Consider the following 27,279-nt stretch of genomic DNA (forward strand, 5'->3'; position numbering starts at 1 on the left):
GAAAGTCCCTCACAACCCCCCCCCCCCCCCCCCCCCCCCCCCCCCCGGCACCTTGCCTTTATAAGCTGGGAGCTTGCGGCAATAAAGTGGAACTGCTCAGACAGAACACCTGTTGGTCTGATTGTTTCTCGCTCATGGAGGGGCTGGGTTGGCAGACAGCAGGCTCACTTTTCCTTGGGACCCCTCAGCTCTGCTGAGGGAAGTTCCACTGCTTCTCTCTTTCTGCGGAGCACCCCCCACCACCACCACCCACAGATCTGTTGTGGACATGGTCTTTGGAAGAGATCTTTCTTACAAGTTCATCATGTGGGAATCAGAGAAAACTATAGTGTTGTGAGAAAATCTAGAGGAAAATAAGGAAACATGCATCTTAAACCAACTGTTCTAATGAAATTGTACAGTGTTTCTGTTGTGTGGCTTCTAGAAGAAGGGATTTCTGCATTGTCTTCCCCAATGTGTCTACCAGTTGATAGATGTCCATGCTGTGCTGGATTTTCACAAACATATCAGGTGTTTGAAATAATAACAATTATTCATAATTCTAATATATAAAAAGGTAAATATCTGTTCTACCATGTCTTACAGCATTGGAATTCTTTATTGAAGTATCTAGTTCCAATCTAATGATTTATAATTTATATTAATATTCTTATCTTACTATAGATGAAATACATTGTGATCAGTAATAATCAAGAAATATTCTGGTGTCCCATTTGAAATAGGTGTTTTCCAGCCACTTTTCTTTGGAAGAACTAAAAACTTAATTCAAAATGGCAGAGTATATATTTGATCCATTCTGAAGCCTATATGCTTTCTCCAGTATTTTCACAGTTCTTATTTTTGTCACCCAAATTCCAAAATCTGCTACAATGGAAAAAAATAAGAGTTTTCTGTTCAATATTGTTTCAATTATGATCATAGGAAGCATAGCACATATTTTGTTTTGAAACTTCTGATGAATAATACAACTGGCTATGAAGAATACATTTAAATATTTTCAAAATTAATGCAACATAAGTGAAAAAGTTTAGTATGTCTTATAGAATAGCTCTAGAATGGGTTGAGAATTTGGAATAACTAGGAATAAGAAACGAATTGAAAGGAGATAGAACAACCAAAAGAATATTATATTAACAATTTTTCAGAGATGTTACCATTATACAAATTAGCATATAAGTTAATTGTCTCATAGCTCAGGAGGTGAGGCAGGTAAGAAACTGTGGAACCTAATGACATGTTTTTCTCCAATACATGTAATTGCATTGTCATAGCAGGTGGTTTCACAAAGCTCAGATTCACGCAAATACCATGTCTCCTGAAAACAGCTGGTAATAATGAATTTTATTATTTGAAATAAAGCAGGATCTAATCTGTTTTATTTCTTTGTTTCTGAAGATCACACACAATGAAAATTATTATTGGCCATATAATTGACATATAAGTGAACATTAGCATTTGAAATAAAGCAGAAATATAGCATTTACAGAAACACTGTAAACAGAGATCCAGTGAGCTTCTCAACACATTTTCTACTCTCCCGTCTATTTCAAAGTTTAGTTTTTACTCTTCTGGATGAAAATTGATATTTTGTCCACAGGAACCAAACAAACCAGAGTGCTGAGGTCACTTTCATTCTCTTGGGCTTCTCAGAATATCCTCAGCTCCAGCTGCACCTGTTCCTGATCTTCCTGACCATCTACACAGCCACTGTGCTGGGGAACCTGGGCATGATCCTGATCATCAAGTCCAGTTCCAGGCTCCGCACACCAATGTACTTCTTTCTCAGCCCCTTATCCTTCATTGATTTCTGTTACTCGACAGTAGTTACACCCAAGCTACTAGAAAACTTGGTTGTGGAAGACAGAACCATCTCTTTCACAGGATGCCTCATACAATTCTTTGTCTGCATATTCGTGGTAACAGAGACATTCCTGTTGGCAGTGATGGCATATAACCGATTTATGGCCATTTGTAATCCTCTTCTGTAGGCCATTGTGATGTCCCAGAAGCTTTGTTCCTTGTTGATGTCTGCATTATACTCTTGGAGTAATACACATACTTTTTTTTTAATCAACATTATCCTTTTGTGGGACTAAGACTTTATTAATTCCATAAGAAACACTTTGACTTTGGAAGATTCCCAGGCAAACAAAGACAAATTTGAAATATATTTAACTTAAATAGTTCATAATATGGTATAGTTTAAATATAATCGATAATATAACCAGACATAAATTATTTTCTATGTGCTAGTGCAAGAAAATGATACAAATGTTGGAAATATAATGTATACCTATCACTTAAGTTTTTCCATGTACATCATTTGGTTGTACATTTTAAAATGTATTTATCATCTGTCTCTTTTACTAGAAATTTTACTTAGGTAATTTTCAATTCATTTTAAGTTACAGTATCTTTAAACCAGTTCTCCCATGTATAGTATAATATAACAACCAACAAATTGATTATGATTTAGTGTACAGATTTCATTAAAGTATTAGCTATTTATGATGAAAAAGAAACATTTATGAACTCCAGTAGGTTGCCACAACAGCTATTTTTGAAATAGTGACTTTACTGAGGCAGCTCTGATGATATGAGACAGGTCACTCGAGGTTCAGGGCTGAGCTAATCGGACCAACTAATCTTCAGCCTACAGACCTGTATGTAAATCATCCTCCTTGGACCATTCTTATGTTGGAGACAATCAAGTCCCTGTTTGGGTCTCATCTATGTATGGGTCAAAGTTTTTTTTTTTTTTAAAGGCTAAACTCAAAGGCAAGGTTTGAAAATCTTTGCTTCTTGTAGAGCTGTTATGTTTTATGTCAGGGTTATAGGGTGACATGAAGAAGTTGGCTCAACATTTGTGCATGTGTGATGCGTGCCTTCTCAGTCAGGTCTGACACTGTGATGCCATAGACTGTAACCCCTCACTCTCCTCTGTTCATGGAATTTCCCAGGCAAGAATAGTGGAGTGGGTCACCATTTCCTCCTCCAGGGGAACTTCCGAATGCAGGAATCAAATCCAGCCCTCTCAGGATTGAACCAGAGTCTCTGGCGTTTCCTTCATTAGCAAGCAGATTCTTTACCACTAGCACCACCTGGGAAGCCCTGGCTCAATATCCACCAAAGATTAATTAAAACATTTACCTCATCAAAGATATTCTTTCTTGATAATTCCAGGTAATTCTATAGCAAATAGAGAATTCATGACTATGACTTGTTTTACCTAAGGTTTTAATAATTGATGGGTCACTGGATTGCTTTAAGCAAATGACTGCTGTTAAGTCGCGTCAGTCGTGTCTGACTCTGTGTGACCCCATAGACGGCAGCCCACCAGGCTCCCCCATCCCTGGGATTCTCCAGGCAAGAACACTGGAGTGGGTTGCCATTTCCTTCTCCAATGACTGATTGTGATTAAATATAAGAATTTGCCTTTCCTATTTGTGTCTTACTAATGGGCTTCCCTGGTGGCTCAGATGGTAAAGTGTCTGACTGCAATGCGGGAGACCCAGGTTCAATCCCTGGGTTGGGAATATCCCCTGGAGGAAGAAATGGAAACCCACTCCAGTACTCTTGCCAGGAGAATTCCATAGACAGAGGGGCCTGGTGGGCTACAGTCCATGTGGTTGCAAAGAGTCGGACATGACTGAGCGACTTCACTTCACTTTACTTCAATCGTGATTAAGGTTTATAAGCAGAAAGTAGGGAGGGACCATGTGTTGTAGTTATAATTCAACATATTAAATATTACGTTTCCTTCCATGATTTAGAGTTTTCCATGAAAATTAAATATTTACCATAATTCTTTATACTAAATCATATGTCTTTTATTGTTTATGAATATACAACAAAATTACCGACCCTCTTTATTCATGGCAATAGAGATAGGAATTTAACTTTTGTTTGTCATCCAAGGGTCATAACCAAATGTTCCTATCCAGTATAGGGAGCCCAGTCTGGTGGTCTGTGATGACCCAGAGGAATGGAATGAGGAGAGGAGAGGGAGCCTAGAAAGGGAAGGGATTCGTGTATAATCATGGCTGATTAGCATTGTTGTATGGCAGAAACCTGGAGAAGGCAATGACATCCCACTCCATTACTCTTGCCTGGAAAATCCCATGAATGGAGGAGCCTGGTAGGCTGCCGTCCATGGGGTCGCTGAGAGTTTAACACGACTGAGCGACTTCACTTTCACTTTTCACTTGTATGCATTGGAGAAGGAAATGGCAACCCACTCCAGTGTTCTTGCCTGGAGAATCCCAGGGACGGAGGAGCCTGGTGGGCTGCCGTCTATGGGGTTGTGCAGAGTCGGACACCACTGAAGAGACTTAGCAGCAGCAGCAGCAGCAGCATGGCAGAAACCAGCACAGCACTGCAAACATTAAAGAAAAAAAAATCAGAAACAAAAATAGTGTGCTGTGTGTCTCTGTGTAGTTTAATAAAGATCTGTTACTAATACAAAAATGATTTAGAAAATTTGAGAATGCATCATGTAATGTCTGACAAATTCAGTAATGTTTTAAGATAACAATTAAAATACACTGTTTTTTTAAAAAAAATTTATTTTTACTTTATTTTACTTTACAATACTGTATTGGTTTTGCCATACATTGACATGACTCCACCACGGGTGTACATGCGTTCCCAAACATGAACCCTCTTTCCACCTCCCTCCCCATAACATCCCTCTCGGTCATCCCCGTGCACCAGCCCCAAGCATGCTGTATCCTGCATTGGACATAGACTGGCGATTCGTTTCCTACATGATAGTATAGATGTTTCAATGCCATTCTCCCAAATAATCCCACCCTCTCCTTCTCCTTCAGAGTCCAAAAGTCCACTCTACACATCTGTGTCTCATTTGCTGTCTTGCATACAGGGTCATAATTGCCATCTTTCTAAATTCCATATATATGTGTTAGGATACTGTATTGGTGTTTTTCTTTCTGGCTTACTTCACTCTGTATAATCGGCTCCACTTTCATCCATCTCATTAGAACTGATTGCAATGTATTCTTTTTAATGGCTGAGTAATACTCCGTTGTGTATATGTACCACAGCTTTCTTATCCATTCATCTGCTGATGGACATCTAGGTTGCTTCCATGTCCTGGCTATTATAAACAGTGCTGCGATGAACATTGGGGTACATGTGTCTCTTTCAATTATGGTTTCCTCGATGTGTATGCCCAGCAGTGGGATTGCTGGGTCATAAGGCAGTTCTATTTGCAATTTTTAAAGGAATCTCCACACTGTTCTCCATAGTGGTTGTACTAGTTTGCATTCCCACCAACAGTGTAGGAGGGTTCCCTTTTCTCCACACCCTCTCCAGCATTTATTGCTTGCAGACTTTTGGATCACAGCCATTCTGACTGGTGTGAAATGGTACCTCATTGTGGTTTTGATTTGCATTTCTCTGATAATGAGTGATGTTGAGCATCTTTTCATGTGTTTGTTAGCCATCTGTATGTCTTCTTTGGAGAAATGTCTATTTAGTTCTTTGGCCCATTTTTTGATTGGGTCGTTTATTTTTCTGGAATTGAGCTGCATAAGTTGCTTGTATATTTTTGAGATTAGTTGTTTGTCAGTTGCTTCATTTGCTATTATTTTCTCCCATTCAGAAGGCTGTCTTTTCACCTTGCTTATACTTTCCTTTGTTGTGCAGAAGCTTTTAATTTTAATTAGATTCCATTTGTTTATTTTGCTTTTATTTCCAGAATTCTGGGAGGTGGATCATAGAGGATCCTGCTGTGATTTATGTCGGAGAGTGTTTTGCCTATGTTCTCCGGTAGGAGTTTTATAGTTTCTGGTCTTACGTTTGGATTATTAATCCATTTTGAGTTTATTTTTGTGTGATGTTAGAAAGTGATCTAGTTTCATTCTTTTACAAGTGGTTGACCAGTTTTCCCAGCACCACTTGTTAAAGAGGTTGTCTTTAAGAAATTAAGGAAACAATTCCATTCACAATTGCAATGAAAAGAATAAAATACTTAGGAATATATCTACCTAAAGAAACTAAAGACCTATATATAGAAAACTATAAACACTGATGAAAGAAATCAAAGAGGGCACTAATAGATGGAGAAATATACCATGTTCATGGAATGGAAGAATCAATATAGTGAAAATGAGTAAACTACCCAAAGCAATCTACAGATTCAATGCAATCCCTATCAAGCTACCAGCGATATTTTTCACAGAACTAGAACAAATAATTTCAAGATTTGTGTGGAAATACAAAAAACCTCGAATAGCCAAAGCAATCTTGAGAAAGAAGAATGGAACTGGAGGAATCAACTTGCCTGACTTCAGGCTCTACTACAAAGCCACAGTCATCAAGACAGTATGGTACTGGCACAAAGACAGAAATATAGATCAATGGAACAAAATAGAAAGCCCAGAGATAAGTCCACACACATATGGACACCTTATCTTTGACAAAGGAGGCAAGAATATACAATGGAGTAAAGAAAATATACTGTTTTAAATAACAAATTTGAAGTTATGTAACTTATAATTTGGTTCTCATTAAATTTTTATATTAAGTAGAAAGAAAACAAAAGAGAAAAGGATCAAATAGTTGCAAAATCCTTTTAGTATAGATTATTTTTGCTTGGTAAATGCTCTTGAATAGGCAGTTTATTTATATAAATTCAATTCAAGCTTTTTTCCAAAAATTTTTAGGTTGCACTTTCAATCCTAAAATAAACATTTTAACTATGAAGCTCAATGCATTGATATATTAGATAACATAGGTTAGTTCAGTAATGGTTATATTAAGTAACATTTATGAAGTACTGTTTCTATAGATGGATTTACATGCTACTTATCTTTAAAACTTTTGGATGTAGCAAGTATAAATATAACTTTTCTTCTTTGAAAGACTATGACTAAACAGTTACTGAGGATACATACAATACTGCCAAGAATTGTACAGTTCAATGTTCACTTCTTTCTGGAGCAATAATTACAAAACCTGGATCTGGTGCATGATGTATACATGCCAATGTTAATAAGTTGACTAAGTAAAGAAGGCAACAGCCAATATACTGATTGATATTAGGCACATATCTTACTACATTATTCTATTAGAAGACATTTTCCTTACATAACTAAAGTTACATAGCTAAAGTTACATAACTAAAGTTTCTGTATGTAACTAAAGTGTGTTAGGGGCTCAGTTATGTCCAACTGTTTGTGAGTCCATAGACTGCAGCCTGGGCTTCCTCTGGTGGCCTGCTATACAGAGGACACAGGAGACCTGGGTTCAATCCCTGGGTGGAGAAGATCCCCTGGAGAATCCAATGGACAAAAGAGCCTGGTGGGCTACAGTCCACAGGTACACAGAGTCATATACGACTGAAGTGCATTGATGTGGTGACAATAGATGCTCTAACAAGTAAGTAGATACTTTCTTTATTTCTTAGCCATATATTAAAAATAGCTTACACTTGTAAATGGGAACCTCAATTAGCTGGTGAGTTATAGGTTGCCCATTTGGCTAAATCTTCCAAAATTAGCTGCACCAGATTTGTCATTCCCTTCGAATAATTTGTAACCTTTGTTTTCCAATGCCCCTACATATGTGTATATCAAAATTTCCTGAAACTATGCGTGTGTGTGAATGAATATGTCTGTATGTTCAGTTGTGTATTACTTTTTGAGACCCCGTAGACTGTAGCCCTCCAGGCTCCTCTGTCCATCGAATTGTCCAGGCAAGGATACTGGAGTGGTTGCAATTTCCTCCTCCAAAGAAACTGTGTAGTATCATCTTATTGTGTCAGTATTTTATATGGTCTTATTTTTTCTTTCTTGATACATATGTCACATAATTGTGACATAAAGGAGTAGGTGCAGAGATGGCATGGATGAATTAAAAATATTAGTGCTATGACCTCTGTGACTGTAGTACAGAAATATAGCTGGATCTATCAGCAGTATCATCAATAAGTCAGTCAGTTCAGTCACTCAGTCATGTTTGCCTCTTTGTGACGCCATGGGCTGCAGAATGCTAGGCTTCCCTGTCCATCACCAACTTCTGGAGCTTACTCAAACTCATGTCCATTGAGTCAGTGATGCCATTCAACCATCTCATCCTCTGTCAGCCCCTTGTCCTCCTGCCTTCAATCTTTCCCAGCTTCAGAGTCTTTTCCAATGAGTCAGTTCTTTGCATCAGGTGGCCAAAATATTGGAGCTTCAGCTTCAGCATCAGTCCTTCCAATGAATATTCAGGACTGATTTCCTTTAGAATGGACTGGGTGGATCTCCTTGCTGTCCAAGCTAGGATCATGACAGCTAATCAATATCCACTCTACCAACCCACAGCTGATGGCACTCATACTCAGAGCATGACGATTAATAAGCCTAACTGGCTAAATGCAAAAATATGTATAGTATAATGTGTGTTTTGTACAGTGTAATGTTAAGTGTGTTTCCATATCAATATATGTGGAGATATATAAGACAAAAAGCACATTGTATCAGTCATAATTTGGGTTACGTTCATTGGAAAATATATTAACATAATTTTTTATGATTTAAAGAAGTATAGCTTCTGTATGGTCTTCCCAGGTGGCACTAGTGGTAAAGAACCCTCCTGCCAATGCAGGAGACATAAAGAGACAGGAGTTCAATTCCTGAGTCAGAAAGATCCCTGGAGGAGAGCATGGCAACCTGCTCCAGTATTCTTGCCTGGAGAATCCCATGGACAGAGGAACCTGGTGGGCTACAGTCCATGGGGTCACAAAGACTCCAACACGACTGAAGTGACTTAGCATGCACAAACACAGCCTCTGTATGGAGGTGAATTATTTTTAAAAACATCAGAAATAGGTCAATGACAAAAGAAATCATCCTGTAAATTACAGAAGAGGAATTTTCCTTTAGTTATTCTGTCTATAGCTCATGACAATAAACTCTGTAAGAATTCTTCAGGGTTTGAGTCCCTAGGCTTAGGTGGTTAGATATAAAACAAATTAAAACACCATCATGAAGTATAATTTCTAGGTCTGCCTATTACCCGAGAACATGTTCATTCTCCTTCTGTAATTCCTTGACTGTTGCAAAAATAACAGATTATATTTCTTGCTATTGTTATTAACTATATTTTGCAAGAATCATCAACTTTCTGATTCAAGGACTGGAAACATTTAAACAAACATTTCAATTTTGATATAAAATGTATATGCAGCATATTAATGTTAGCAAGGAATCCATCATAGAAATACACCAAGGATATCTGGCATTTGGTGAGTTGATTTAACCTAGGATCATCCTTTCACTCTGATCTGAGGGATATGGATCCAGAAGAATTTTGGCAGAGGAAACCTATATGAACTGAAAACAGCAATATACAGGCTAAGTTCTATTTTTATTAGTCACAAGACCATCATACATGTGCAGTTATATGTTAAACCCCAGAGAAATTTACTAATATATTTTTCTTTATGTGTTAAAAATGTTTAATCTTTCCCAGGCCAATTCTGCTGTTACTATATGACTGCCATAACCCAATCAATGATTTGTTTAGTTTTTTTTTTCTTTTTTAATTTCCTCTATGTAGCCTGTGTTCTCATATAATTATATTCTATCTTGGGGATATTTAATACTCTAAGCATTATACTCATTCAGGAATCATTTATATACAATACTACTATTGATAAATACTATTATTTCTTATTTTTCAGATAAAGAAACTAAAATTTTAAAGGATAAAACTAATTTCTCATAATCAAATTTACTCAAGTTGTCAAGCTAAGACTTCAACCTGACACTTCATAACATTCCTGGGTATACACTGATCACACTGCCTTCACTAGCTTAGGTTGAGCAATCTTGAACTTCTTTCACTCCGCCTTCTCATGTTTCACTGCTCAATTTTAATTCTTCTTTATTTTTATCTTTTAAATCAAGATCCATGGTTCTGAGTGAAGGAAGTCAGAGCTCTGTGACCATGTTCATCCTCTTGGGCTTCTCAGAATATCCACACCTCCTGGCATCCCTTTTCCTGGTGTTCTTGACCATTTACACAGTCACTCTGGTGGGGAACCTTGGCATACTAGTGGTCATAAGGACAAGTCTCAAACTCCACACAGCCATGTACTTTTTTCTTAGCCATTTATCCTTTTTGGATATTTGTTCTTCCAGTGTATTTACACCCAAACTCCTAGATATCTTGGTAGTGAAAGACAGAGTTATCTCTTTCAAAGGATTCATGGCACAGTTTTTCTTTGGCTGTACGTTTGTGATTATGGAGATGTCCATGCTAGCAGCGATGGCCTATGACAGGTTTGTGGCTGTTTGTAACCCCCTGCTTTACACAGTAACTGTGTCTCCTAAGCTCTGCTGCCTCCTGGTCGCTGGGACTTACACGTGGGGTGGAATGTGTTCCTTGACAATCACATGTTCCCTTTTGGAGCTGTCCTTCTGCAGTTCTATATCATACATCACTTTGGCTGTGAATATTTTGCCATCATCTCTGCTTCCTGTTCTGACACACATTTCAGTCAGCTGATGTGTTTCATCATTTCTACACTCAATGAGGTGTGTAGCTTCCTGATTATCCTCACTTCCTATGTTTTCATAGATGTCACAATCATCAAGATGCCTTCACCTACTGGACTCTGAAAAGCCTTCTCCATCTGTGCCTCCCACCTGACCGCCATCACCATTTTCCATGGGACTGTCCTGTTCCTTTATTGTGTACGCAACTCCAAAAGCTCATGGCTCCTCGTCAAAGTAGCCACCGTGTTTTTTACTGTCACGGTTCCTATGCTGAACCCTCTTATCTATAGCCTTAGGAATAAAGATGTGAAAGAGACAGTCAGGAGTTTGATAACTATGAAACTGCTTTCTCCCTCAATATAATTCAGAATTCCAATAGGTAGTTGAATTAAAGTCAAGCTGTGAATAACTCAAATAAACATGTTTATGTTCATATTATGCCTAATAATTTTCTTATATATTTCTGATGCTAATTTACCTTTATTTTAAGTAAATGTATGATTATGTTTCAAATAGATTGTGTGTTGCATTTTACATTTTTTTTTTGATGGTCAGAATGAGCTACAATGATTTCTGAGTTAATATAGAAATAATACATTATGAAAGTCAGAGTGATGAAAATATATATATTATTAGAGACTCATTCCTTATGCTACAGTTTATGTTGTGATTTGTAATACTGCTGCAAACACAGATGATAACTCTGTTTAGTGTCAGGGTTAAGGTTAGGGTTAGGGTTAAATTTGCACTCAGCTTCTCATAACTAACTCTTTTGATTCAGTTCTATAGAATGCAACGTTTAACTTTTCTCAAAACTTTATTTTATTCCAGGTAAAATTAGGACTTTGAGTTTGCATTATAAAAATATTACCTGATTTTAAGCAAGAAGATCCTGAAAATAATATCTAGTCTCTGTATGCATCACTAACTTTTTGAATACCAGTATAATATAGTTTAATAAAAGATATTTAAGATGATACTGAATACTGAGAAAAAGTTAAATTTATTTCTAAGGAGATACAATGATTACTCAGTGATAAAGCCCAAGTTAAGAACTGCTCTATCTTCTCTTCTTCTAACATATATACTCGTTCATGTCTCAGCTTTGCACTCATAATGCAAACAAGAAGAAATGCTACTTATCAATAATGAATTATGAAAAAATTATAATAGATTAACAGAGATGTTTTTGAATAACGACCTAATCATGAATCTACCTCATTCAGTTTAATAAGTCTTTCTTATATTCCTTTGAAGTAACTGCCATTACCACATATTCTTTATAATAACTTTGAAGTAAATCTCACTATCCATTACAGCAACTTCTGACATCTTTTCTTCCCTGTAAGTGGATCCTGTTTATCCTTGACCATTTCATTTTCATATAGACTTCAGTATTTATTTTGTTCATTCTTTTAAACCCTGAGACTCTTAGGGGCTCTAAAATTTATGTCACTTGTTCTTTAGCTCTGCATGATAAAGCATGCTCGACTATAGTCATGCCCTCTTTGCTTCATTCCTCTATACTCCTTCATAATGATAAGATCATATTAGCTGGTTTTTATTTTACCATTGTTTTAATTTATTTATTTTTATTTTTGGCTGTGTTGCACAACATGTGAGATCTTAGCTTCCCAACCAGGTATAAAGCCTGTGCTCCTTGCAGTGGAAGCAAAGAATCTTAACCCCTATACCACCAGGGAAATCCCACCATTGCTTTTATTGATGTGACTTTGCTATTTCATTTATTTCTCATTATCATTACTATGATTGATTCAGTTTCTGAGGGAAAAGAGAGACAACAAAGGCATGTTATATATTGAGTTTGAGGTTCGATGCAGAGTGCAGGATGCTTGGGGCTGGTGTACTGGGATGACCTAGAGGGATGGTGTTGGCGGGGGTAGCTGGGAGGGGGGTTCAGGATTGGGAACACGTATACACCCGTGGCGGATTCATGTTGATGTGTGGCAAAACCAATACACTCTTGTAAAGTAATATATATATATATATATATATATATATACATATATATATATATATATATATATATACACTATATATTACAACCCCAGCCACAGTGAGGAAACTCCATAATAAAAAGAACTCCACAAATTCCCAGATTACAGAAAGGCCGCCTCAAACGCATTATATTCACTGAGTTTTTAACAATCAATTCAAACAAATCTTTTATCAGAAATAAATTTATAGATCAATCTTTCTCATGGGTTTAGATAATCAATATTCAAAGCAGAATATCAACACACTGGATTTTACTCCATAAACTGAAAAGTGGTTTAACAGTCATGAATTAATAACCACAAATCAACATGTTAAAGCAAAAGGGAAGATATATCATCCTTGCAATTTACAGTTCTAGAAAAATAATTTGGTTAAATACAAAACTCATTCCATTCTGAATGGATGATTTTTCTCAACTCACATTTAATAAAATTTTAATTAGCTATAAGAAACTCTAAGTAATCCTCATATTAACTATTAAAATTACTGTGATTAATTTTAAAATAATTTGGCTGTAATACTATGTGTATATCTAAACTAACATCTACCCAAGAATGTATATATCCAAAGGCAGTCCCCTAGAGTTTTAATTGAAAAGTTCATACTTCCTAGATGGCTGTGACAAATATTTCTACTATCCATGTGTTGAATAGAAATTAACCTCTTCCTGATAGAGGGGCAGCAGCCGAGAGGAGCAACCCCATGTCCAAGGAATGATGGCTGCATGGGCACAGAAGGGCCAAGAGGAGCTACTCCACATTCAAGGTCAGGAGGGGTGGCGGTGAGGAGATACCCCTCGTGCAAGGTAAGGAGTAGCAGCGGTGCTCTGCTGGAGCAGCCATGAAGAGATACCCCACTTCCAAGGTAAGAGAAACCCAAGTAAGACAGTAGGTGTTGTGAAAGGGCATCAGAGGGCAGACACACTGAAACCATACTCACAGAAAACTAGTCAAATTAATCACATGGACCACAGCCTTGTCTAACTCAGTGTAACTAAGCCATGCCATGTGGGGCCACCCAAGACAGGTGGGTCATGGTGGAGAGATCTGACAGAATGTGGTCCACTGGAGAAGGGAATAGCAAACCACTTCAGTATTCTTTCCTTGAGAACCCCATGAACAGTATGAAAAGGCAAAATGATAGGATACTAAAAGAGGAACTCCCCAGGTCTGTAGGTGCCCGATATGCTACTGGAGATCAGTGGAGAAATACCTCCAGAAAGAATAAAGGGATGGAGCCAAAGAAAAAACAATACCCAGCTGTGGATGTGACTGGTGATAGAAGCAAGCTCTGATGCTGTAAAGAGCAATATTGCATAGAAACCTGGAATGTTAGGTCCATGAATCAAAGCAAATTGTAAGTGGTCAGACAGGAGATGGCAAGAGTGAATGTTGACATTCTAAGAATCAGCGAATTAAATGGACTGGAATGAGTGAATTTAACTCAGATGACCATTATATCTACTACTGTGGCCAGGAATCCCTTAGAAGAAATGAAGTAGCCATTATGGAAAAATGCAGTACTTGGATGCAGTCTCAAAAACGACAGAATGATCTCTGTTTGTTTCCAAGGCAAACCATTCAGTATCACAGTAATCCAAGTCTATGCCCCAACCAGTAATGCTAAAGAAGCAGAAGTTGAACGGTTCTATGAAGACCTACAAGACCTTTTAGAACTAACACCCAAAAAAGATATTCTTTTCTTTTTAGGGGACTGGAATGCAAAAGTAGGAAGTCAAGAAACACCTGGAGTAACACGCAAATTTGGCCTTGGAATACAGAATGAAGCAGGCAAAGGCTAATAGAGTTTTGCCAAGACAACTCACTGGTCATAGCAAACAGCCTCTTCCAACAACACAAGAGAAGACTCTACGCATGAACATCACCAGATGGTCAACACCGAAATCCGATTGATTATATTCTTTGCAGCCAAAGATGGAGAAGCTCTATACAGGCAGCAAAAACAAGACCGGGAGCTGACTGTGGCTCAGATCATGAACTCCTCATTGCCAAATTCAGACTTAAAATGAAGAAAGGATGGAAAACTACTAGACCATTCAGGTATGACCTAAATCAAATCCCTTATGAGTATACTGTGGAACCGAGAAATAGATTTAAGGGACTAGATCTGATAAATAGAGTACCTGATGAACTATGGAATGAGGTTCGTGACACTGTACAGGAGACAGGGATCAGACCATCCCCATGGAAAAGAAATGCAAAAAAGTAAAATGGCTGTCTGGGGAGGACTTACAAATAGCTGTGAAAATAACAGAAGCTAAAAGCAAATGAAAAAAGGAAGGACATAAGCATCTGAATGCAGAGTTCCAAAAAATAGCAAGGAGAGATAAGAAAGCCTCCCTCAGTGATCAGTGCAAAGAAATAGAGGAAAACAACAGAATGGGAAAGACTAGAGATCTCGTCAAGAAAATCAGACATACCAAGGGAACATTTCATGCAAAGATGGGCTTGATAAAGGACAGAAATGATATGGACCTAACAGAAGCAGAAGATATTTAGAAGAGATGGCAAGAATACACAGAAGAACTATACAAAAAAGATTTTCATGACCAAGAGAATCACGATGGTGCGATCACTCACCTGGAGCCAGACATCCTGGAATGTGAAGTCAAGTGGGCCTTAGGAAGCATCAGTATGAACAAAGCTAGTGGAGGTGATAGAATTCCAGTTGAGCTATTTCAAATCCTGAAAAATGATGTGGTAAAAGTGCTGCACTCAATATGCCAGCAAATTTGGAAAACTCAGCAGTGGCCACAGGACTGGAAAACAGTCTTCATTCCAATCCCAAAGACAGGCAATGCCAAAGAATACTCAAACTACCACACAATTGTACTCTTCTCACACACTAGTAAAGTAATGCTCAAAATTCTCCAAGCCAGGCTTCAGCAATACATGAACCATGAACTTCCAGATGTACAAGCTGGTTTTATCAAAGGCAGAGGAACCAGAGATCAAATTGCCAACATCTGCTGGATCATGGAAAAAGTAAAAGAGTTTCAGAAAAACATCTATTTCTGCTTTATTGACTATGCTGAAGCCTTTGACTGTGTGGATCACAATAAACTGGAAAATTCTGAAAGAGATGTGAATACCAGACTACCTGACCTGCCTCTTGAGAAATCTATATGCAGGTCAGGAAGCAACAGTTAGAACTGGACATGTAACTACAGACTGGTTCCAAATAGGAAAAGGAGTACGTCAAGGCTGTATATTGTCACCCTGCTTATTTAACTTCTATGTAGTATATATCATGAGAAATACTGAACTGGAAGAAGCACAAGCTGGAATCAAGATTGCCAGGAGAAATATCAATAACTTCAGATATGCAGATGACACCACCCTTATGGCAGAAAGTGAAGAGTAGCTAAAAAGCCTCTTGACGGAAGTGAAAGTGGAGAGAGAAAAAGTTGGCTTAAAGCTCAACATTCAGAAAACAAAGATCATGGTATCCGATCCCATCACTTCATGGGAAATAGATGGGGCAACAGTGGAAACAATGTCAGATTTTATATTTTGGGTCTCCAAAATCACTGCAGATGGTGACTGCAGCCATGAAATTAAAAGATGCTTACTCCTTGTAAGAGAAGTTATGACCAACCTAGATAGCATATTCAAAAGCAGAGACATCACTTTGCCAACAAAAGTCCGTCTAGTCAAGGCTGTGGTTTTTCCACTGGTCATGTATGGATGTGAGAGTTGGACTGTGAAGAAAGCTGAGTGCTGAAGAATTGATGCTTTTGACATGTGGTGTTGGGGAAGACCTTGAGAGTCCCTTGGACTGCAAGGAGATCCAACCAATCCATTCTAAAAGAGATTAGTCCTGGGTGTTCCTTGGAAGGAATGATGCTAAAGCTGAAACTTCATTTCTTTGGCCACCTCACTCAAAGAGTTGACTCATTGGAAAAGACCCTGATGCTGTGAAGGATTGGTGGCAGTAGGAGAATGGGACGACAGAGGATGAGATGGCTGGATGGCATCACTGATTCGATGGACATAGGTCTGAGTGAACTGCGGGAGTTGATGATGGACAGGGAGGCCTGGCATGCTGCAATTCATGGGGTCACAAAGAGTTGAAGACTACTTGAGTGACTAAACTGAACTGAACTGACATATAAGAGTGTGGGCTTCTCTGGTGGCTCAAATGGTAGAGTCCACCTGCAATGCAGAAGACCTGGGTTCAGCCCCTAGATTGGGAAGATTCCCTGGAAAAGGGAATGGTCAGCCATTCCAGCAGTCTTGCCTGGGGATTTCCATGGACAAAGGAGCCTGGCAGACTACAGTCCATGGGGGCCCAAAGAGTCAGGCATGACCGAGTGATTAACACTTTCACTTTCTTGTTAGAGTATAGAATGTCAGAAATAGGTTATCATTGTGAAAAATATGAACTGCTGACCATGAATACTAGAAATGGATTGCCTTTGGTGTAATTAAGGTATTCAGGGGTTACAGCTTAGCTATCAACAGTTTATTGATAATCCTTATGCTTGCAGGAGACCTGTGTTCGATCCCTGGGTCGGGAAGATCCCTGAAGAAGGAAATGGCAACTCACTTCAGTTTTCTTGAGTGGAGAATTCCATGGACAGAGGAACCTGGCAGGCTACAGTCCATGGGGTTGCAAAGAGCTGGACACAACCGAGAGACTAACACATACACATACATGCGTGCATGAATAAGTCTTGCAAATTATACTTTAAAAAGTCATTTTTATTTGTTACCATTAGAATACAATGATGCAATTAATATTTTTATATATACTCATTTATGCAACACTACTGCATTCTGTTATTATTTTTTCATACTTTGGTTGCAGATTCCTTATAATTTTCTATATACAGAATCTAGCTGGCAAATAAAGACAGTTTTACTTTCTAATTTCCAGTAATTATAATTTTCTTTCCTCATTCAGCAAAAATGTAAAACAAGATGTTTAATAAAAGTGGTTGAAGACATTATTTTTTTGGTTGTTGTTATACACAGGGTCAGTAGAAAATCAAATTATTTTACTTTATGTAGATTTTTTTTTCTATTTTCCATTTTTACATTAAACATAATGATAGCTAGAGGTATTTTTGTAGATGATCCTCAGCAGATTGAAGGAATTTTCTTATATATCTTGTTTGCTGCTATACAGGTAATTATTTTAGTTCCCCCCTCCCAAGTTATTATTTGTTTTTCTATCATATACTGTGATATTTTATTTTCTAATATTTTATTCAGTATTTCTGTAATGAAGTACATTAGTTATCTTGATCTTTTTTCTTTTTTTTTAAACAACATCTTTGTCTGGTTTTCTTGATGGTTGTTGGTTAGTTACTAAGTCATATCTCTTTTACAACTCCATGGACTGTAGCCTGCCAAGTTCCTCTATCCATGGGATTCTCCAGGCAAGTATACTGGAGTGGATTTCCATTGCCTTCTCCAGGGGATCTTCCTGATCCAGGGATAAAATATGTGTCCTTTGCCTGGCAGATGGATTCTTTGCCTCTGAACCACCAGGGAAACCCATGAAACACCAGAGATGTCCAAAAACTCAGAAAATGATCAGAAATATTGGTGGTGGCCTCTCCTCACTGTAGGGGACACCCACACCTTTTCTTTCCTGGTGTGCCTCTCTGCCTTGCTTCGATCATAACTAAACAGTTTCTCTGCCTGCTCTCCCACTTGTGCTATATCTCTAAAAATAAACTTCATACCTTCATTTAAAATTTTTGCCTCCTTGAGAAATGCATTTTTTACTGGGGACAAAAAATATATATATGTATACTGATGATTGCCAGTAACCTGCATGTCAGCTATCAGTTTTTAAACTATAGAGTTATGATTCACACATTCTAAACAAATTAATCATTTTCAGGTTTTGCACTTTGTTGATTGAATTGTCTTTGCCTCTTCAACCAAATCCTTATCTCCCGAGGGTCAGGAAGCAGGCAGAAGAATTTTATCATGTGCTTGCACAGTGCTGGGTTCTAGATATTTGTGGCTGAAAATCAAATCCAGAAATCTTTGGTTTCTATCATAGAGATTTCTTAGAACCTCTGTCAGAATCACCTGGGAAATCAGTTGAACTCATGGATATTTGGCAGAGAAACCAGGAATGTTCATTTTAAACAAGCCTCTTAGAATATTCTTATGTACATAGATGTTTGGGAATTAGAGAGCTGTCACGTACAAATAAACACAATCCTAAGTACATGTTTCACACAAGGTATAGGCAAGATAGTAACAGCATCAGGTTTAAATAACTTGGTTTCCAGTCTTCTTTCCTCTTGTAGCCCCTCCTCCCCTTCCTGTCTGAATCATCCTCCTGGAGCAAAATTCTAATCAAGTCCTTCCTTCAACCAAAACCTTTCCAATTGTGAGACTATAAAACCCATGATCATAAGCTTATCCTTTAAGAATCTTTATGGCCCAATTGTAATCAAATGACATAATTTTTTAACTAAGAGCACAAATTCTGGGGCCAGACTGATTGAATTCAAATCCCAGTGCCTCTAGTTTGAGTATGATCTATATTAATGGGATGAAGAAAAAGTGTTGCATATATCTCTTATTGCTCTGTTTATTCAAATATCCGTACATTTTTTTGTGCTATTTATTACTTAAATGCTTGACAGAATTTACCATTTAATAGTATGGGACTGGGGTTCTTCTTGTGGGAAGATTTTTAACCAAGAATTCAATTTCATAAGAAGATAGAAGCTATTCTTATTTTGTATTTCATCTTTGGTAAGTTTATTTGTATGGTTCAAATGATTTTTCTACATCAACTAAGTAGTCAGTTTTTTTGGAGGAAAATTATATATAATTCTCCCTAATTATTTTTTCTACATTGACAGAATCTGTAATGAAGTCCCATTTTTTTTTCTTGAGTAGCAATTGTGTTATGATCTGTTATTTTTAATCAATTTATCTAACATGATTGATTTTATGTACCATTTTAAACATCAGAATTTTAGTTTTACTCAATCCTTTATTTCTATTTCACTGTCCATTTTCTATTTTTGATCACCATTCTCATCTTTTCCTCCTTCTATTTATTGTGACATTAAAAACTATGCTTTTTTATCTTCTTAAGATGGAGTCACAGATCATCAAGTTTCTTCTCTTAAGTGAAACATTCAAGCAAATAGGTGCTATTTTAATTAGAATGAGGTATTAATAGAGAGATTACAAAAATGTTGACCTCATGAGTGACGAGTAGAACTCTAAACTAGTCCTTAAGATTCCCCACCATTTGGTGTACACATATCTTCAACTAGCCATTCACTTATACATTTATCTGGGAGCTGCTAGCAAATAATTTTTAATTACAACTAGTTTTAAATCAGTTGATTATAAGAAAAAAAGACTGTCCTGATCGGTGTGTCTCATATAATCCAATGATTTGTTAAAAATTCTTGAATCCCTCTTTAAAGAGATGTACGGGAGAAATATCAATAATCTCAGATATGCAGATGACACTACCCTTATGGCAGAAAGTCAAGGGGAACTAAAAAGCCTCTTGATGAAAGTGAAAGAGGAGAGCGAAAAAGTTGGCTTAAAGCTCAACATTGAGAAAACGAAGATCATAGCATCCGGTCCAATCACTTCATGGGAAATTGATCGGGAAACAGTGGAAACACTGTCAGACTTTATTTTTGGGGGCTCCAAAATCACTGCAGATGGTGACTGCAGCCATGAAATTAAAAGACGCTTACTCCTGGGAAGAAAAGTTATGACCAACCTAGATAGCATATTCAAAAGCAGAAACATTACTTTGCAAACAAAGGTCCGTCTAATCAAGGCTATGGTTTTTCCTGTGGTCATGTATGGATGTGAGAGTTGGACTGTGAAGAAGGCTGAGTGCCAAAGAATTGACGCTTTTGAACTGTGGTGTTGGAGAAGACTCTTGACGGTCCCTTGGACTGCAAGAAGATCCAACCAGCCCATTCTGAAGAAGGGCAGCCCTGGGATTTCTTTGGAAGGAATGATGCTGAAGCTGAAACTCCAGTACTTTGGCCACCTCATGTGAAGAGTTGGCTCATTGGAAAAGACTCTGATGCTGACAGGGATTGGGAGTAGGAGGAGAAGTGGACGACCGAGGATGAGATGGCTGGATGGTATCACTGACTCGATGGATGTGAGTCTGAGTGAACTCCGGGAGTTGGTGATGGACAGGGAGGCCTGGCGTGCTGTGATTCATGGGGTCGCAAAGAGTCAGACACGACTAAGCTACTGAACTGATGAATTATACGAGGGTGTTGAAAGAGAGACTTGAGGTGTAAGAGTTACTTGAGCAGAGAAAACAACGAGGATACCTAAGAGTGGATTCTAGGAATTGTGAATAACCCCAAAGCAGATGTCAAGGAAACAAGACCTTATTCCTACAACTTCAAGGAACTACATTATTCCAACAACACGAATGAGCTTGGAAGAGAACCAATTTCTAGATGAAAAACTTGATGACACTTTGATTTCAGCCTTGTGATAACTTGAAAAGAGGGACCAGGTGTATTGTGCCTAATTTCGGGCACACAAAATTGTGAATTAAGAAATGAGCATTTTTCAATCCACTGAATCTGTAGCAGTTTGTTACGATGAAATAGGCCATTAATATACCACATAATTGATAGGTTTTATCAATTGCATTATTAAAAAATGTATATTCAACAAGTTTTCATAAAACAGGGAAACATTGGGATACAATGATAACTGCAAATGCCATAATATCATATTTCTATTCAGTGTGATATTGAATGTGTTTTTTACAAAAATGTAGATGTCCAAATAAGAAAACTTAGAGGAAAGACTGAAATAAACACAATACAGGAACAACACTATGCTTGGTTTATTGGACAGTAATTGTGATTTTCTCTTTCTGAATTTTGGAGTTCACGTCTTCCATGATAAACATAAACAGGTAGATTGCTGGTGTTATTTATCTAAGATGAGAAGATAAACATGCTTAAGCTTCCTATACAATTTAATGGTTTAAAATAAATTATACTTTAAATGAGGAGTATGGGATTTTCTTTAAATTGTTTGTAGCTCATGGAAAACACCCTAATCAAAATTCTCTGGAGTGTGAATCCCCAAAATCATTCTTCTGCTGCTGCTTTTCAGGTAGACATAAATATACAGCATGATCCCTAAGTTTAGTTTGCAAGTATTGCTTACCCTTGAGAGTGTCTCTATTTTTTAATGAGAAAAAATGTAATTTTCTTGACGACTTTACTGAAATATACTTCAGAAGAGGTTACAATACTTATTACAAGCTACAACAATTTTAATTAAATGTAAGTATTTTTGTTAAATATTTTTTAAGATTCTTATTTAAATTAAAGAATTCTTCAGTAAATCAATGTATAAAGACTATGGCCTCTGGCGAGTTGTTTAAATTAAATGATTTACTTTAATTCTGATTTGGGAAACTGAAATTAACAATAATTTTGGCAGAGAAGCACCTATGCAACAACAGTAGCAATGAAATGGTATTCATTTAATTCACTTAAGGGTAAGAATACAAGATATTGAACTTATTTCTTATATCTTTAAGATTCATGGGATGCACTTAATTTTGAACTTTGCTTATATAGTTGAATGATGTCCTTAGTGGACATTCAAGTAGTAGTATTTGTTTTCAATTAAAAATAATAAAAAATTAGGGAAATATTAAAAAGAAATCTATAAAACTATAGAGAAATATGCCAGATTTAGCATTAATTTTTTTGAGTTTAAAATTATGCAGGTTGGAGCAGTACAGCAAATTTGAGTTCTGAATTAAACCCCAAAGTAGTCTGAAATATGTTGCCTGGCATTTGATATTAAAAGGTAATAATGCTTTTAAATACCAAAATGTGTGTATTTTGTGCACAAAAATAAAAATTCCTGCAGTGAGTAAAATGAAAGAAGTAGCTATCAAGCAGTCTAGATAATGCAGTGATACTGCGCATGATAAGTCGTTTCAGTCCTTTCTGACTCTTTATAAACAACCCTATGGACTATAGCCCACCAGGCTCCTCTGTCCATGGGATTCTCCAAGCAAGAATGCATACACTCCTCCAGGGGATTTTCCCAATCCAAGGATAGATCCTGTGTCTCTTATGTCTGCTGCATTGGTAATTTAGTTCTTTTAGAGATCACAGAAATCCAGACAGACACGTTCAGATTGCAGGTAATTTGTATGGTGATGATTTTGAATATGGGTAAGCATGTGAGCATGATTTTAAACTAAGATTGAATAAAAATTAGTCCAGAAGGATGGCTGTAGGTAGGCTAAACAAAGATAGCTGCTGAGTAGATGGGTGGTAGCTAGCAATAAAAATGGGAGTGTATTTTGAAGAATATGTTCATTTTGCCCTAATTACATATTTCACAGCCTTAACCTTGGATGGAAAGGAAATCATAATGATACAGACAAGGACAAGGAAAAATGGACAAAACAAAGCTTATGCCTTGATGGCTTGAGACATTAATGGAAATGTGCAGCTAAGAAGGAAACATTAGAAAATAATTAAGTAAGAAAAAGATGTCCTTTGTGTATGCATTTTTTTCTACTTCTTAGTCACTATTTGAAAATTCAGACTTCATAAAATTATAGGCGATGCTACACTGTAGAATATTTTGAGGTCATATATTTTAAATTCAAAATAAACATGAAAAACAGCATTAGATTCTGGTCTTACATTTAGACCTTTAATCCATTTTGAGTTTATTTTTGTGTATGGTGTTAGAAAGTGTTCTAGCTTCATTCTTTTACAAGTGGTTGACCAGTTTTCCTGGCACTACTTGTTAAAAAGATTGTCTTTAATCCATTGTCTATTCTTGCCTCCTTTGTCGAAGACAAGGTGTCCATAGGTGTGTGGATTTATTTCTGGGCTTTCTATTTTGTTCCATTGATCTATATTTCTGTCTTTGTGACAGTACCATACTGTCTTGATGACTGTGGCTTTGTAGTAGAGCCTGAAGTCAGGCAGGTTGATTCCTCCAGTTCCATTCTTCTTGCTCAAGATTGCTTTGGCTATTCGAGGTTTTTCTGTATTTCCATACAAATTGTGAAATTATTTGTTCTAGCTCTGTGAAAAGTACTGCTGGTAGCTTGATAGGCATTGCACTGAATCTGCCCTATGATCCAGCAATCCCACTGCTGGGCATACACACCAAGGAAACCAGAATTGAAAGAGACACATGTACTCCAGTCTTCATCACAGCACTGTTTATAATAGCCAGGACATGGAAGCAACCTAGATGTCCATCAGCAGATGAATGGATAATAAAGCTGTGGTACATATACACAATGGAGTATTAGTCAGTCATTAAAAAGAATACATTTGGATTGGTTCTAATGAGGTGGATGAAACTGAAGTCGATTATACAGAGTGAAGTAAGCCAGAAAGAAAAACACCAATGCAGTACACTAACACACATATATGGAATTTAGAAAGATGGTAACGATAACCCTGTATGCCAGACATCAAAAGAGTCACAGATGTATAGAACAGTCTTTTGGACTCTATGGGAAAGGGAGAGGGTGGGATGATTTGGGAGAATAGCATTTAAACATTTATAATATCATATAAGTAACAAATCACCAGTCTAGGTTTCATGCAGGATACAGGATGCTTGGGGCTGGTGCACTGGGGTGACCCAGTGGGATGGTATGTGGAAGGAGGTGGGAGGGGGGTTCAGGACTGGGAACACGTGCACACCCGTGGCAGATTCATGTTGATGTGTGGCAAAACCAATACAGTATTGTAAAGTAAAATAAAAATAAATAAATAAATAAAACATAATGGAAAATAATATGAAAAAGAAAATATATTTATATATAACTGAAAAAAAAAACAGCACTGGAAATACAAGAGAAGAAACTAAATTTGGTGGGGGACATTTATTACATGTGAAATTATAGTCTTAAATGTTTTAGAAAATAATTAAATTTGGACTTCCCTGATAGCTCAGCTGGTAAAGAATGCGCCTGCAATGCATGAGACCCCAGTTCGATTCCTGGGTTGGGAAGATCTGCTGGAGAAGGGATAGTCTACCCACTCCAGTATTTCTCATCTTCCCTTGTGTCTTAGCTGGTAAAGAATCAGCCTATATTATGGGAGACCTGGGTTTAATCCCTGGGTTGGGAAGACCCCCTCGAGAAGGGAATGGTTATCCACTCCAGTATTCTAAACTAAATTTGGTGGGAGGTATGTATTACATGTGAAGTTAAAGTCTTAAACATTTTAGAAAGTAACTCACTAATTTAAGTTAAATTTTATACTTAATTATGTAGTAAAAACAAATTCTTAGAATTATATTCTATAGGTAAGGTTTCAGAGAGCTTAACTTGTCAGAGACATATTAATAAGTGACTGAGGTTAAATTTGAAGGCAAGTTGACTTGATTAAAGAGTCTAGATTGTTAACAAGACATCATTCATATTCTCTAGGAGATACAATATATGACTTTTTACCAAGGTTTGGCCAGTTGGTGAAATCATTAAGGGACTGTAAACCTGAGGCTTCTCTGATGAGATGGGTGCTGGATCATGGACTGTAGCCCGCCAGGCTGCTCCATCCATCAGATTTCACCAGCAAGGATACTGAAGTGGGTTGCCAATTCTTTCCCCTAGGGATCTGCCTGAACCAGGGATTGAACTCACATCTCTTACATCTCCTGAACTATCAGGAGAATTCTTTACCACCGCACTACCTGGGAAGCCTCTCTCTGATTGGAGAGCACTAAGGAAAAGTGAGAGAAAAACAGAGGACATCTTGAGGAGCTAGAATGGCTTGAACATAAGAATTTGCAAGTGTAATCAACAATTTCAATTAAATGAAGCTAAAGAAAGGAATTATCCATGTGGAGAAAAGGGAGACAGAGATGAGAAGTTTGAGAAAATTCAAACAAGGACATTTTCTGAGTCACTGGGACATTCAGTTCTTCCCAGTCCATCCTCTCCTTGCCCCTCCATCAGAAGCTAACTTGTACTCTCCACACCTGTAGACACACGGTATACCATTTGGGCTCCAACCATGTCTTATTCGCATTCCTGGGAAATCCCAGACTTCACCACTACAGACCAGTCCCCTGTCCAGGCTGGGAAAAAAAATACCCTCTATTTCTGTCGTGTCTGGTTGCTTAGGGTGAACTCTGGTTTTCTCTGCCAGAAACCATAGTGATGGATGAGAGAAATCAGAGTGCTGGAATCACCTTCATCCTCTCAGTCTTCTCAGGATATCCACAGCTCCAGGTGGCCCCTATTCTTGGTCTTCTTCACCATCAATGCTGTCTCTGTGGTGGTGAACCTGGGTATGATTGTGATCATCAGAATCAACCCCAAACTTCACACCTCCATGTACTTCTTTCTCAGTCATCTCTCCTTTCTTGATTTTTGTTACTCTGTTATAACCACACCCAAACTCTTAGAGATCTTGGTTGTGGACACAAGGACTATCTCCTACATGGGTTGCATTATGCAATTCTTTTTTGGTTGCACGCTTGTGAATACAGAAATGTTCATGCTAGAAGTGATGGCCTGTGACCAGTTTGCGGCTGTTTGTAACCCCCTGATCTACACAGTTGCTGTGTCTCCTAAGCTCTGCAGCCTCCTGGTCGCTGGAACCTACACATGGGGTGGAATGTGTTCCTTGACAATCACATGTTCTCTTTTGGAGCTGTCCTGCGGTCTAACGTCATACATCACTTTGGCTGTGAGTATTCTGCCATCATCTCTGCCTCTTTCTCTGACTTTTACTTCAGTCAGATGACATGTTTTATCATTTTTACTCTCAATGATGTGTGTCACCTCCTGATTATTCTTGCCTCCTATGTTTTTATAGTTGTCAAGATGCCTTCAGCCAGTGAACCCCGAAAAGCCTTCTCCACCTGTGCTTCCCACCTGACTGCCATCACCATTTTCCATGGGGTCATCCTTCTTGTCTACTGGCTAACCAACTCCTGAAACTCATGGCTCTTCATCAAAGTAGACACTGTGCTTTTTACAATAGTGACCCCCATGCTAAATCCCCTATCTATAGTCTTAGAAATAATGATATGAAAGAGACCATCAGAAAATTAGCCAACACCAGAATGTTTTCTCACCCAATGCAATTTTGAGTGAGAAGAGAGATGGAGGAGAGCACTTTCTTAAATGTTCTTTATACAGTGTGTTGATGGTTATTAAATTTTTTTTCAAACATCATGTGCTTATTCGCTCATTCATGTCCTCCTCTTTGTGACCCCCATGGACTGCAGCCCACCAGGCTTCTCCATCCATGGGGAATCTCCAGCCAAGAATATTTGAGTGGGTTGCCATGCTCTCTTCCAGGGAATCTTCCCATGCCAGGGATGGAACTCATGTCTCCTGAAGTATATGTTGATTCTTTAGTGACTGAGACAAAATGGGATACAATCTCTTGATAAAATTATATATATATATATATATATATATATATATATATATAATGAATATAACTTGATTTTTAAACTGCAATGTGATTTTAAGATATCACCTTTAGCTTAAAAGAAAAAAAAGAAATAAAATTATGTTTATGTCTCACTTTCATAGTGTTACAGAAAAAATAATGATCATACATCTAATACTGTCCATGAGCTTCTCTGGTGGCTCAGATGGTAAAGAATCTCCCTGCAATATGGGAGACCTGGGTTCTTTCCCTGGGTAGGGAAGATCCCCTATAAGAGAGCATGACAACCCACTCCAGTGTTCTTGCCTGGAAAATCCCCATGGACAGAGGAGCCTGGTG

The 27,279-nt window shown here is 37.7% G+C and overlaps 2 pseudogenes; both read left to right on the plus strand.

Moving 5' to 3' along the window:
- Positions 1-268: 268 nt before the first annotated feature.
- On the plus strand, positions 269-10,868 carry LOC128046842 (olfactory receptor 1165-like; annotated as a pseudogene).
- An 11,856-nt stretch (positions 10,869-22,724) lies between these two features.
- LOC128046843 (olfactory receptor 1165-like) lies at positions 22,725-26,632 on the plus strand (annotated as a pseudogene).
- Positions 26,633-27,279: the final 647 nt, after the last annotated feature.

The sequence above is a fragment of the Budorcas taxicolor genome, chromosome 4, assembly GCF_023091745.1.
Source record: "Budorcas taxicolor isolate Tak-1 chromosome 4, Takin1.1, whole genome shotgun sequence".
Taxonomy (NCBI): Eukaryota; Metazoa; Chordata; class Mammalia; order Artiodactyla; family Bovidae; genus Budorcas; species Budorcas taxicolor.